Source organism: Idiotropiscis lumnitzeri, chromosome 3 (assembly GCF_059441095.1).
Source record: "Idiotropiscis lumnitzeri isolate Australia: NSW breed Sydney's pygmy pipehorse chromosome 3, RoL_Ilum_1.0, whole genome shotgun sequence".
Taxonomy (NCBI): Eukaryota; Metazoa; Chordata; class Actinopteri; order Syngnathiformes; family Syngnathidae; genus Idiotropiscis; species Idiotropiscis lumnitzeri.
This window is the reverse complement of record NC_142393.1, coordinates 15,544,582-15,556,971: the sequence shown is the minus strand read 5'-3', so window position 1 is coordinate 15,556,971 and position 12,390 is coordinate 15,544,582. Positions and strand designations below refer to the sequence as shown.

Below are 12,390 nucleotides of genomic sequence, written 5' to 3'. Positions count from 1 at the left end.
GAAGGTCACTTCACTTAGCCATAGACGCTACAGAATGCAACCAGACATGCTTGGCGACACTTGAACTTTTCCGCCATAATAGCATGATTGTTACCCATATAGGTTTGCAAATTAATCGCAAACTTTATGAGGAAATGTTCTTAATGAGTTGATGGTACCAAACCGGCCACAATAATTTCCAATTTCATAATTACAGTTTAGTGTAGTTCTTAGCTACTTCAGCTGCATCAGACTGAGAGGCTAATATTGACATCATCTCATGAACAATAAAACTAAATAAAGTAACCAAAGTAAAGGACAGCTCGGTTTGATGCAGCGCAATGCAACCAATGCAATAATTATTTGATTAAATCGCAGTGGCGGGCCCTGCATTTCACACGTAGCCTTCAGTGAAGTCTTACTTCGTCCGACTTGAATAAAACCCGCTCATATTATCATCATTTATGACACAACGGCTGGAGAAATAATGAACAGAAACACACTCAAGCACTCCTGAGTGATTGTTGGACGACCAAGCTTCTCTTGAAAAAACTGTCTTGAAAATGGCGCGGCAAGTGTATCAAGTGTATCAAATCCACACTTTTATTTCGGTCCCTGTGGTTTAAAAAAAAATGAAAACTCACCGCTATTAATTTTAATACAGGTATTGAATTGGCTCTCATTATAGTGAGCAAGTATACCTAATTTTCTTTCTTGTATTTTACTGCTCTGTTAGTTGAAAACGCTTAAGCTTTTTCTTCCACTTGTACGCCACTGTGTCTATACTGAAATATGCCAGCTGTGTTCGACACCTCACTGGTCCAATTCAACCCTTTGACTTCCTTCGCAGAGTCGCTGGAGCGATCTTGAAAATCAAGACTCAGTCATTAGAGATTTTTTTTCTCAATCTCTTCTTTTGGATTGCAATGGACAGAAGCCTCCTCTAATGTGATTGCCCTTTTCCATTTATCCACATGGCCTGTAAATGGAGGCGCTACAAGGGGACGGCTAGGTGCTGTCACTACATAACGCCACCTCCCTAACCCTGGGGGTCAGGGCTAGATTGACACCCTAACCCACAGCCCTGATCCTCCTTCAACCTCTTTAGAGGTGCACCCGGCCGTCAGTAATACGGCCCGCGCTTTATTCATTTGGAGATCAGCCGAGCTGAAAAGATAAGCTGTGAATAATTGGAGGCCAAAGACCATGGAGAATCTGATGGGATATTTGAGTCTTTAACTTTTCTGGCTCTCTCCTCTTCTCTTTATGCTCCTCCCTAAGGCAAAGGACAGGCCTTGTTAGGCTCAGGCAGCCAGATGGGCGAGAGAAGAGTGGGATGATCTGTGAAGCCTTTTAGGAGAGGGTTGACACCGGCTCTAGAGACCTGTCACTCACATACGGGCCGCTCAATGTGCGGCTTAATGCATCCTCCACAGCCACCAGTGGACAAGCAGCAGTTCTGTGTGGACACCAGACTTCCAGACAGTATGTGCTCCCTCCTGTCTTCCTTTCACTCTTTTTCGTGGCCTCTGTCATTTGGGCTGATTCCAAGAGAGTATTTAGCTGACTGCTAGGAAAACAAAATAACGAGCATATTTAAAAAATAAATAAATAAAATAATTAACTGCAGCATTGGTTGTTCTGAAAATGCCTTCCATACGAAAGACAAATTGTTACAGCGTGATATCCTTGATTGAATAGAAAATCAACCAAAGAGAATCAAAATATCGACTTTGGCCCTTGTCTATCGAATCAAATCGATTTGGGAAATTTGAATCAATACCCAGTCCGACCATCCATCCATCTTGAACCACTTAAAAAAAAAATCTAAGCATACAACTGAAATATTTCAAGGTATTTGGGCATCTTAATCATGTTGCAGCTTGGAGCTTTGCAGATGGTTGATGCCTTGCTCAAGAGCATATAAAAAAGGCTATCATTCTTTGTTTTGCTCCATGGTGGCATTTAAATGTTTTCCTTAAAGAAGGCACGGGAAACCAATGGTGATCCTGTCCTTTCTAAAAATAGATAAAATCTCAGGGGAACTGTTAAACGCACAAACACTCCCACAATACTGCTAATAAATATAGCTTGATCTTTACTTTCATGGTCCTCTGGGGAATGACTGAAAAGGCCCCGGAAAGAACGTTTCCTCACCTCTGTCTCACAGAATGAGGTCCTCCTAACCCTAAACAAGAAATGCTGACTTGGATGTACAGTATGTTTCAAGGGAAAACTGTTGCTGTAACTCCGTCGTGTACCCCCAGCGACCCCTTGACACGCAAACAAGAGATGGTGCATTAATAGAGCACTCAAATCCCACTGGGAGGTGAGCCATGCACGCACTGGAAATTAACGTAAATGAGAGTGTTTGCAATTCTGGCAGTGGCTGTTGATCATCCCAGTGTCAAATTAGCATCCCGTGTGCCCTGCACGGAAGACACAAAGGCATGGTTAGCTGCACTGTGCAACAAAAAGCGAGCAATGGGGAGGCAGCTGCTTTACTGGTAATGTCAGGTCGCAGGTTATCTTGGGCCCGAGCCAGTACAAAGCTCACGCTGCGCTCGGTCTGCACAACAACAAACTCTTTTAATGTACTAAGAGGGCGTGTAGTGTTCTGAGGACGGTATGCACACTGGACCTCACAAACATGCATTTCTGTCATAAGTCCATTCTCACACTAACACGCTTGGCGCAACAACAAACAAAATGTGCAACAATGCAGTAGAATTGTTTGGCCCACAATAACTCTCTGTTGTCAAATCAAGAGTAAATCCAGCCCTCTTAATGAGTGATCATGTTAGCGTTGTCTGTTTAGTAGCAGTGTGGAGACTAATTACTGGGCAGGTTTGTTTGTTTTACTTTAACAACAGCTATTACAGAATTATCCAACGCTGCGATCAACTTCAAACTGTGGAACACGCCGACTCAAATCAAGCAAATTATTTTGCCTTCCCATTCATAATAATACATTCGTTTCTGGTGTGGACACAGGCGACCAATGGTTCCTTGCTTTACATTAATATAATTTACCCTTTTTTGGTTTCTAGAGGAATGGGAGGAACACTATTTTTCAAGGCATACGGTGCTTGCATGTTTTGGCAAGAATTAATGCTTGCTCAAAGGGAATTTGAGGCCAACTTTCCAAGGCAATTACTGAACAAACAAGATTACTTCCCACGAGAGTGCAGACCTCCACTATGGCTGAACTACCCTATTAGCACGATATTGTTCAGAATGAATGAAAGAAAATATTGACAAAGGATCACCCATCCAAAAATTTGAGAAACGTCACTTAAAACAGTAGAGGTGATCCGGCAATCAGAGGTGACACCTCAACCCCGCCCACCACCTCTTTGACCTGCTGCCCTCTGCCAGGTCCATCAGGACCAGAAAAAAGTGACTCCAAGACAGCTCCTTCCTACAAGCCATCGCTACACTACTCTCAAAGCAACACCAAGCTTAACATATATAATCATTTGCTGCCGCTTTTTTAGATTCAAAACATTTCTGTCTCTGTTGTAATTCTACATATATATACATACATACATACATACATACACACATACATATATATACACACACACCCCTACATACACACACCCATATATACACACACACACACACGTACATATACACACACATATACACGCACATATACACGCACATATACACACACATATATATATATATTTATATTAATTTATTTTCTTTTTTTTAACTTATGTTTGTACTCCAATCTCGTTCTATTTGCGACATACAATGACAGTAAATGATTTGCTTGTTTCTGACAGCAAACAGCACACAACTTTCTTTCCAATTGCTCTGATATCAATGAGGAAACAACAAAATGAAAAAAATGCAAATTACTGATTATTTACAAATGATAAAGAATGGTAAAGATTCTGGCCTAATCGATGCTGAACACTGGTGTTTATTAATATGAAGCACTTGATCCACTTGAATCTGTTTAGTTCCATTTTTATTCCTTTTTCTTTATTCTAATTCGCTTTGTTGCTCGGCTGTGCCTTACACTGAAGTACTAGGTTTGGTTCCTTGCCTTAAAAGGGGGAGCGGAGCAGTTTATCATCTTTATCCATCAGACAGCGAGTGAGTAATTAAACAGGCAATCCAGAGGCATCTAAAGTGACTTGATATAATAAATCAATGAGGGTTTGTAAGTGTCTTCATTTAAACAAAGGCCATGAGAATAAAAAGCCATTAAGATGACATGTGAATTGGCAAACAAACTGTTTAATTTGTGTCAGCTGTGGGAGCAGCCCAAATTTACATCTGATTGGAGTTTAATGGCCCATGGCCTGCTTTGGCCGCTGAGTCACCATGGTGACCAAGCTTTCCCCAACATTTCTAACAGACTCAAATGTCCTCTTTTTTTAACCATTTGAAATGTGTCATGCGAGCCAAATGGGGCTGGGGGCTTGTATGTATCAATTTGTTTCTGTTGCAGGGCCCACTCTCGCCCCGCAATGAATATATGGGCCATTGAATCGTCCCACACAATGACCACAGCTGATGCGGTTGCCACAGAGACACGCCCACACAAAGGCACGGAATGATGACATATGGTCCGAACCTGCCCAGTCGCTGGACCCCCAATAGGCTGACTGCATTGATAGACAAAACCCCGCGTTGGCCATTTATCTGTGCCTACTCATTTCATGGTAAGATACACTTTTTATCAAGTTTCCATTGCCTTGCACAAGGAGTAAACGGCTGGTGAAAAAGCCGCCGTGTAAAGTGGGGGAATTCATCATGAAGTCTTGAACAAAAGCTTTCTTTCCACCTGCTTCTACATTAATTCGCACATCAGAGCCGTTTCTTTTTGTTTAACATAAAAGAGAGAGGATGAGTAAATTACTTAAATAAATAGAAGACTTTTTAATTTCAATGATGCCACTCCACTAAATTCCAACTTGTAAATTGTCTGTTGCGCAGGATCGATGAGACATTCTAAACTTATATTAGCTCTGATGTAGGTTGTGTCAGACACACACACACACACACACACATTTCTATATGACTCAGTAGTGCATAAAAAATACATTTAGTAGAGATGAGGCATGTGACTCTGTAGGGTGCAAACTGTATTGTATTTTATCTAGGATGTCCAGTCAGGAACGGCCAAATCTCTGCACTCGAAGCACTGACCTACATTTACAACCTCAATTCTATGAATTTGTTGCATGAAATTGCATTAGTTTATTCCCACCAGTCTATTGTCCTCATTGGGTTGCATTTGTCTTGACTGAACTACTTTCAGTACTTTATTTGGATGTCAGCTTCTTCGGCCGATCAGATTTGACCCTCTCTCTTTTGTGTTGCCATGAAAATCAAATCTAGGATAGGGACTTCAGAATGCGTAGTGCTTGCTGATGCAACATAGTGTAACTATATTAGCAATGGGACAATTTTTTCATTTGTTTCTTTAAACGACCAGATTTCAAATTCATCTTCCTGAAGCTCACCCTCTGTTTGGTTGGTAAGAGCAAGCCAAGTTCAACTGTAGACAAATAGATGATTATTTATTCCTGCGGACAATTTAGATGAACGGCCGTACCCTGCATGCTTATGGGAGACCCAAATAAACATAAACAATTCCAGAAAAAAACAACTGCTAAACTTGTACTTTTTTTTTTTTTTTTTTGCATTCCATGAGAACAAATTATTTACAGTGGCGCGGGATAAAGACCTTGCGATTATCAGCATGAAGATAAAATGGAGATGGTAAACAAAGTGCAATTGTTTGAGAGTAAATCCCTCCAGGCAGGAGGAGGTCTGATTCCATTCGTAAGTTAAGTAGTGTGTGAGAAAGACATTCAAGAGTTGACCTGCTTCATGACTCACCACTCAGCTATGTGATGATGTCATACTGCCTTTGTATGCTGGGAAGGTTGTGATGCACTATGTTGGAGGCGGAAACTAACTTAAAGCACCGCCGGGCTACTTTTAGCCACACGTCACAAAGATAGGAGGAGCTCCTTTTATTTGAACTGAATTAAATGTCAGGAAAAGCAGCTAAAAATAGTTCATGCTTGATTCCTGACTATCGAGCCAATAAAACATGCTCTAATTAAAAAAAAAAAAAAAACATGGAAGGAACTATAGTAAATGAAATATTACATCTTTTTGGGTGGGCGGCAGCCTACCTGATTTGAGGAGAAAGCGAATCATGCATCATGGTGATCCTGCAGCAAAGAACAAATCGCAAACACGTCACAAGCAAGGCCACTGAGGTGATTAAGTGTATAGAATTGATTTTGGAAGTAAAAACGCATTCAAGTATCCAATAAAATAAAGAAAATTATCACTGTATAAAATGTTCAATTCCTGTACATTTTGTACAAGATCTGCCTAAATAGGAATTAATATGATTTTTTCATGTTTCTGAAGCAGTGTTGTTTTTGGCAGGCATTTTAGATTTAGTCTTTTGGACGAAAATGCTTATTAGTTTTCGTCACATTTAGTCATTCCTATTTGTGATAGTTTTAGTCAACAAAAACGCAAAAAAAAAATGTGTCCCGTTTTAGTCAACGAAAACATCATAGTCCTGTTTTAGTTGACGAAAACCCAAAAAGATTTTAGTCAATGTGAAAATAAAATAAAATATCAGCATACAAGGTTTCCACCCAATAAGCAAAGACTTTCTGATTGACTACTAAGTATTAGGAATTACCAACAGATAAAAGTGGTAATAGTGGAATCAATGCTCATTGCTCCAAAAACTAAACATTATCTGGCATTATTCCACTTAAAGAAACATAAATAAACAAAATAAAAACGTTTTAACAACATAGACTTGTAGTAGACTTGTTTTAATACAGTAACACAAGTACAAAGTCTAGCAAACATATTATCTTCTTTACTTGTAACAGCTTGCTGTCATCAGTATCAAGTAGCCTACCGAGTGTCACTGTCGCCATGGTCCGTCAAAGGAACGCGTGTCAGTGTGTGCGAGCCGACACGAATGACCCCGGACATTTTTTTTTTGTTTCGAATGACTGAAGGCGTGTTTTGTTGTGCTGGTGTGTGTGGCGCATGCGCCCTGCGTGTTGTCCCGGTAGTGGGCGTGCCCAAACGAGAATAGGTTGCAACAGCACCGCAATTTTTGAACGACAGATTACACGTACAATGGGAAGGGATGTGATCAAATGTGAACGTCTGACGGACCACACGCTAACAATTTCGTGCCGTCTCGTCTCGTCAACGAAAATTCATGTACGTCACGTCATGTTTTCGTCACATTTAGCTCGTCATCTTCTCACTATCGTCATGAAAAAAAGGGGCGTTAACGAAATATTTTCGTCTTCGTTGACGAAATTAACACTGTTTCGAAGTCTAAAATGGGAATTGTGTCTTAATGTGTTCATTTGTACAACGCCAAGTTAAAAGTAATATCTGTTCATTTTCAAAACCAATGAAATATAAAGTGTTTCAGCATAAGAAAATGGCGCTGGAACATGCTGATGATTGATTGACTGGTTGATCGATTAGTTGATTACATCTGCATTTGATGAATACACAAAAAGGAACGTAATAGCACACATCAAGATTTCCCCCAATCCGTCATTAAAAATGTGGTTCTTCATCATCAAGGTACAAAATTCCAAAATGTTGCCAAAAGATCCATACATGCACATAAATAACATGGACCAGTTGCAACCTTCTGACATGTAAAAAGAAAAAATTAAAATAAAAACATAAAACTTATCAAATAAAAAAAACAACCAATTACATTGTGAACACCTTTCTGGCAGTGTCAAAACTGAATATTTATGTAGAGGCAGAGTTTTGTTACAGCACTTGAATCAAATCTGATCAATCAAGTGCGCCCAATATTATGGCTGGTCAAAATGAAAACTTCACGAGCTGACAGCATTTTATCAGACAATCAGCAAGCCAATAAAAACTACCCTGGGACCAGTTTTTGGTTCTGACCCTAATTTTTTAAAACTGAGCAATATAAACACACAAACATAAACACAAACGCATACGCACGCAAACATCTTTGGACAGACAACATGACAAAAGGTCATCCTACAGTGTCATGTGACATCAACTAAGGTGACAGGGTGGGAGTGATCCGGAAGAAGACTTGACTGGCGGTTTGATCCAGAGGTGACAGGCCCTTCTGGATATGACCTATCTATTCCCTCATCTCACCCCAGTCACCCAGCCGCTTGTTGGCTGCATGGACGCCTCCATTGATGCTGTCATGGGGAGGGACCTGGAGGAGACTATTTTCCTGGGAGGTCAGAGACCCCCAGGTGGATTGTTGAAGCTCCCTGAAACACTTGAGCGAGCCACACTCCAAGTAGATCTGTCTTCAACGAACCCGCTGGAGCTGTCAAACCGGAAACACGCCGTGAAATTTGAGATATACGGGCCCTGCCGTCCGTCTCAATTAAGCACGCTGTGAATATGAAATGCAAATCTTACGTCAACAAAGCCTTCTCTTGTTGCTCGCAAACTGCAACCAAACATGCACGCATCATCTGGGACCGTGTGACCTGACACGTGTGCCACAGCAATACATAGCGCTCCCTAGAATTCACACACAGGTTTAAAAATAGCCGCAAGAGAGGAAATCCCCCTAACTGCAATGGACCTGCACTACAAAGACGCTGGAACAATGAGGCTCTCACAACTAGGAATCCTCCTAGACAATATAGGAAGACTGAGGCATCAGAGAGTTGTTTTTCCCGGACAGACTGTTGTGTCTAGAGGTGGAAACCTCTGACCACCACCGCTGACTCGTGGCAACAGGCCACAGATGAAAGGATGCACTGCACTGGGAGATAAACACATCTGCTTGTATCTACTCACAGCTCCAAAATACTCACCATTCCACTTTGGCACATCTGACCAGCCCTTTTCCCAAATCCAATAAATCCAAACTGAGAAAACTCAAGACCTGCACATTTTAGAACCATTAACTCTATACTGTTAAAACAACTGACTTTACTAAGAATAAGTACTACATTAACTGCACAACTGTTTTGCTTTCTCTTTAAATTTTTTTCTGCAATATTGTAACATGATAAAAAAACAAAAAAAACAAGGAGATGGCAAAGGGCAACAAGTTGTCATGGTCTGTGTTTGTTAATTGTGGTTTTGGTATTTAGTTTTTCCTTGTGTTCCAATGTCTCTCGTTAAAGCTTATTGTCACCACCTGTGCTTGTCATCCCACTCCCTAGTCTTGACCACTCCTCTCCCTCTAACCCTCTGTGTCTTGTCCAGGTGTTCCTCGTTGTCTCTTTAATTGGCTTGCATTTAGTTCCCTGTTTCCTTTCACTTCTTGTCAGGTTATTGTCTATGTCAGTTGTCTCCTGTCGAGTTGTTTTAGTGTCTTTGCAAGTCCGGGTCCTCCTTTTCTAGTGTTTGTTTGTTTGTTACTTTGATCCTTGTTGTTTTGTACTTTATGCTTTGATATTTTTCATTTATTTATAGTGTCTTGTTTGTTTTTTGTTTCTTCTATTAAATACCCTTTATGTTACATAACAGATAAAAATCCTCAAATCATTATAAAAATGTCGCTGATGAACAGATTTATGCTATTTTTACATTATTGTTTGACGGGGAAAATGAATTCTGAATCATCATAAAATGGAGTTCCACAAGAGTACTTGGATGGATGTCAGACGGGAGGAATTCTGTTTTGTTTGAAAACTAGCTAATAAAATTGCTGTCACATTGATAATTGACTCCAAATGCAATTAGTCCTAAACAGTCCTGTCTAGAAAGCCACAGGTGATGTTATAGTGCCTGACTGTGAGGCCATTTTAAGCCAGCCCGAAGAAATCTTTTTGGAGAGGAGCCAATAACAACAGTGATAAATTCATGGACTAATAGTGAGCTGGGGTTAAAACTACAACATGAAACTCACCTGAGGAGTTTTAGCTGGTCTTTGCGCCATCTGGAATTTCCAAAAGCGGGAGTGTTCCTGGACCCAAAAGATCCAAATACTACTAAGATCTCTGTTCGTGTGGACATACCCTCACATTAATCAACATGATGTCAAACACAGGGAAAACGCAAAGAGTTGATTGTCTAAGACGGGGAGTAAAATAAAGAAGCAATATCATTGCTATGTTGCAGGATGTACTGATGCCAGTAATACAGATCGTGTCTATTTTGCTATTTAAACTTCATATTTGTTCATTTTCAAGGGCAGAGATCTGATAGAGCTGTTCAATGTTTTGACTGAAATGATTTCCTTGCAGGGCTACCTGACAATAATTTCCATCAACTCTTAATAAAGTGAAATTATGGAGATGCGTCACCATGCCAATGAGGTCCAGTGGCTCATGTGGGACACTCAGGTCACTCTCTGTGGGATCCTTCATTTGGTTAACGGCCTTTAATGACTTCACAAGACTTTTATCTGCTGAAAGCTAGATGGTCGCCCACCAAGATAATGCGACAAGCAATTCATTTGCAATTGGCTTTGTGTGTGAAAACCTGTAATGCTATGTGAGGCATGTATAGAAAACTTTGGAATGCGATTATCAAAGTTTTTTGCTTATCGTATTTAGTCAAATGAGTTAAGTAAAAGTTGATCCCAAAATAGAATTTGATTAATTTTTAATATTGATAATTAGCTTCTTCAGCTAAATTTTAGCTAACTTTCACAGAGTCATTCAATTTGCTATATTTTACTGAATGCGCCGCAGTAATGATATTTGCAACAAAATAAATATAATACATGGAGTGAAAGAAAGTCACATTTACTATCTCCTGAGTCTATCTTTCTTATCTTGACAGACTAATTTACAAACAGTCACGAAAACAATCCGTTACATTTTGCCTGGTCGTGCTACTTGAGCTACTCTTGAAAGTTGGAATGTGAAACTTTGCGCTGAATGAGGATCCAATAAGGCAACACCTTCCGCTTGATTGACAGCCTTACAAAGGCAATGGGGCAGAGTGATTTGTCAATGGGTACAAATCAACACAAAGAGGTATTGATTGGCAGGCGAGAAAAGAGCGCAGGACAAAGAGCGAGGCGGTGGGATCTCAGCCGCGTGATCAATACTGCGAGTTCTGCTTGAGGGAGCCATCCCACTTTGTGTGGATACAGTCGGAGGCGCAGCAAAGATCAGCTATTGTACGGGCACACTGGGCCTGTCAGTCAGCACACGTCCACACGGCAGGGGGGTGACCCCGTATGATGCGCACAAATATACAGACGTTAACCGTGACGCGCACATCAGGCGTTCCCAGACACATTCAGGGATGACCGAGCCAGGCTGGAATGATTGTCAACAGGAGATTTCGGACAATAAGACGACCACATCCTGATATTCATTCATTCATATAATATCGGTGGATGAACGATGCCGATAAGTGCAAATGCACAAATGAATTATTTTTGTATTTGTACTTCATTACAATCCACTTAAATCATCGCTAACTTTAGAATAGAATAGAAATAGAATAGAAATCCCTTTATTGTCATTGTACTCAAGTGTGCAACGAGATTAGAGGGCTCCCCTCTCCAGTGCAATACAACAATAATACAGACAAATATATAAATTAGATAAATAAAGAAGACAGTGCAATGGAATTCAGTACTGAATAGGGCATATAGAAACTTTCTGACCATGCCAAACAAAATGTAATTTGCAGCTTTATCAAATGAACGGCTGCGTATACATACCTTACACCTCAATAAAACGTCAATTACTTAATGAATTGTTACTCACCCACTACTCAATTTGCTTAATAAAATGCGTGCCTCAATGTTTTCAAGTCATTAACCTCCACTGTACATATCCGCCGCGCCGGATCATCACGTTGTCGTCGTGCGGTGGCAGAGTACCCATACGGGGAAACCAAGAATGATCCAAAAACCCGGCGTCCGAACCGAAACTCTGTTTCGCTCCCGGACCCACACCTCTATGAATAGAGGTGTAGCCATACGAAACTTACTTTACTTACTGTACATATGCAACGCATCTGTGACGGCTGGTCAAAACCAAGACTGGACCATTTTCATTCCGACAGGTGATTCATTCATAAAAAACCCCAAAAACCCAAACGCGTTGTTGTGAAAAGTTTGCAGACATACAACCAGACATTCACAGAAGGTGGGATTCCCCCTATGAATGGGCTGAGGCTGAGAATAACATGTGAGACGGTGCGTGCGCGCGTGTGTGCCCAGCACTAATCTTATCATGGTCCATGTATTCATCATGAGGCCCCGTCTCTTAAGCCCTCGAGATCAGACTACCACCGCAGATGAGTGCTTGTGTTGGAAGTGGTGATCCATCCTGCCGAGATCAAAACACACACTCGCACACACGGCATTGTTTACTTTCACTAAGCCCCTTCGTCAAGCATCACTAAAAAGTTGTTTGAGGAGCAGAGGCGACAGTTCGATCCTTACAAATA

The 12,390-nt window shown here is 40.8% G+C and overlaps 1 long non-coding RNA gene across 1 annotated transcript in view; it reads right to left on the bottom strand.

Annotated features, from left to right (window-relative positions):
• Positions 1-9,150, bottom strand: part of LOC148340099 (uncharacterized) — a 32,830-nt gene extending 23,680 nt beyond the window's left edge. The window contains exons 1-2 of the long non-coding RNA XR_015842546.1: positions 8,841-9,150; positions 6,147-6,185 (exon numbers count right to left, since the gene is read on the bottom strand). This is a non-coding gene — a long non-coding RNA (uncharacterized LOC148340099). The remainder of the gene's footprint in view (positions 1-6,146; positions 6,186-8,840) is intronic.
• Between the last annotated feature and the right edge of the window lie 3,240 nt (positions 9,151-12,390).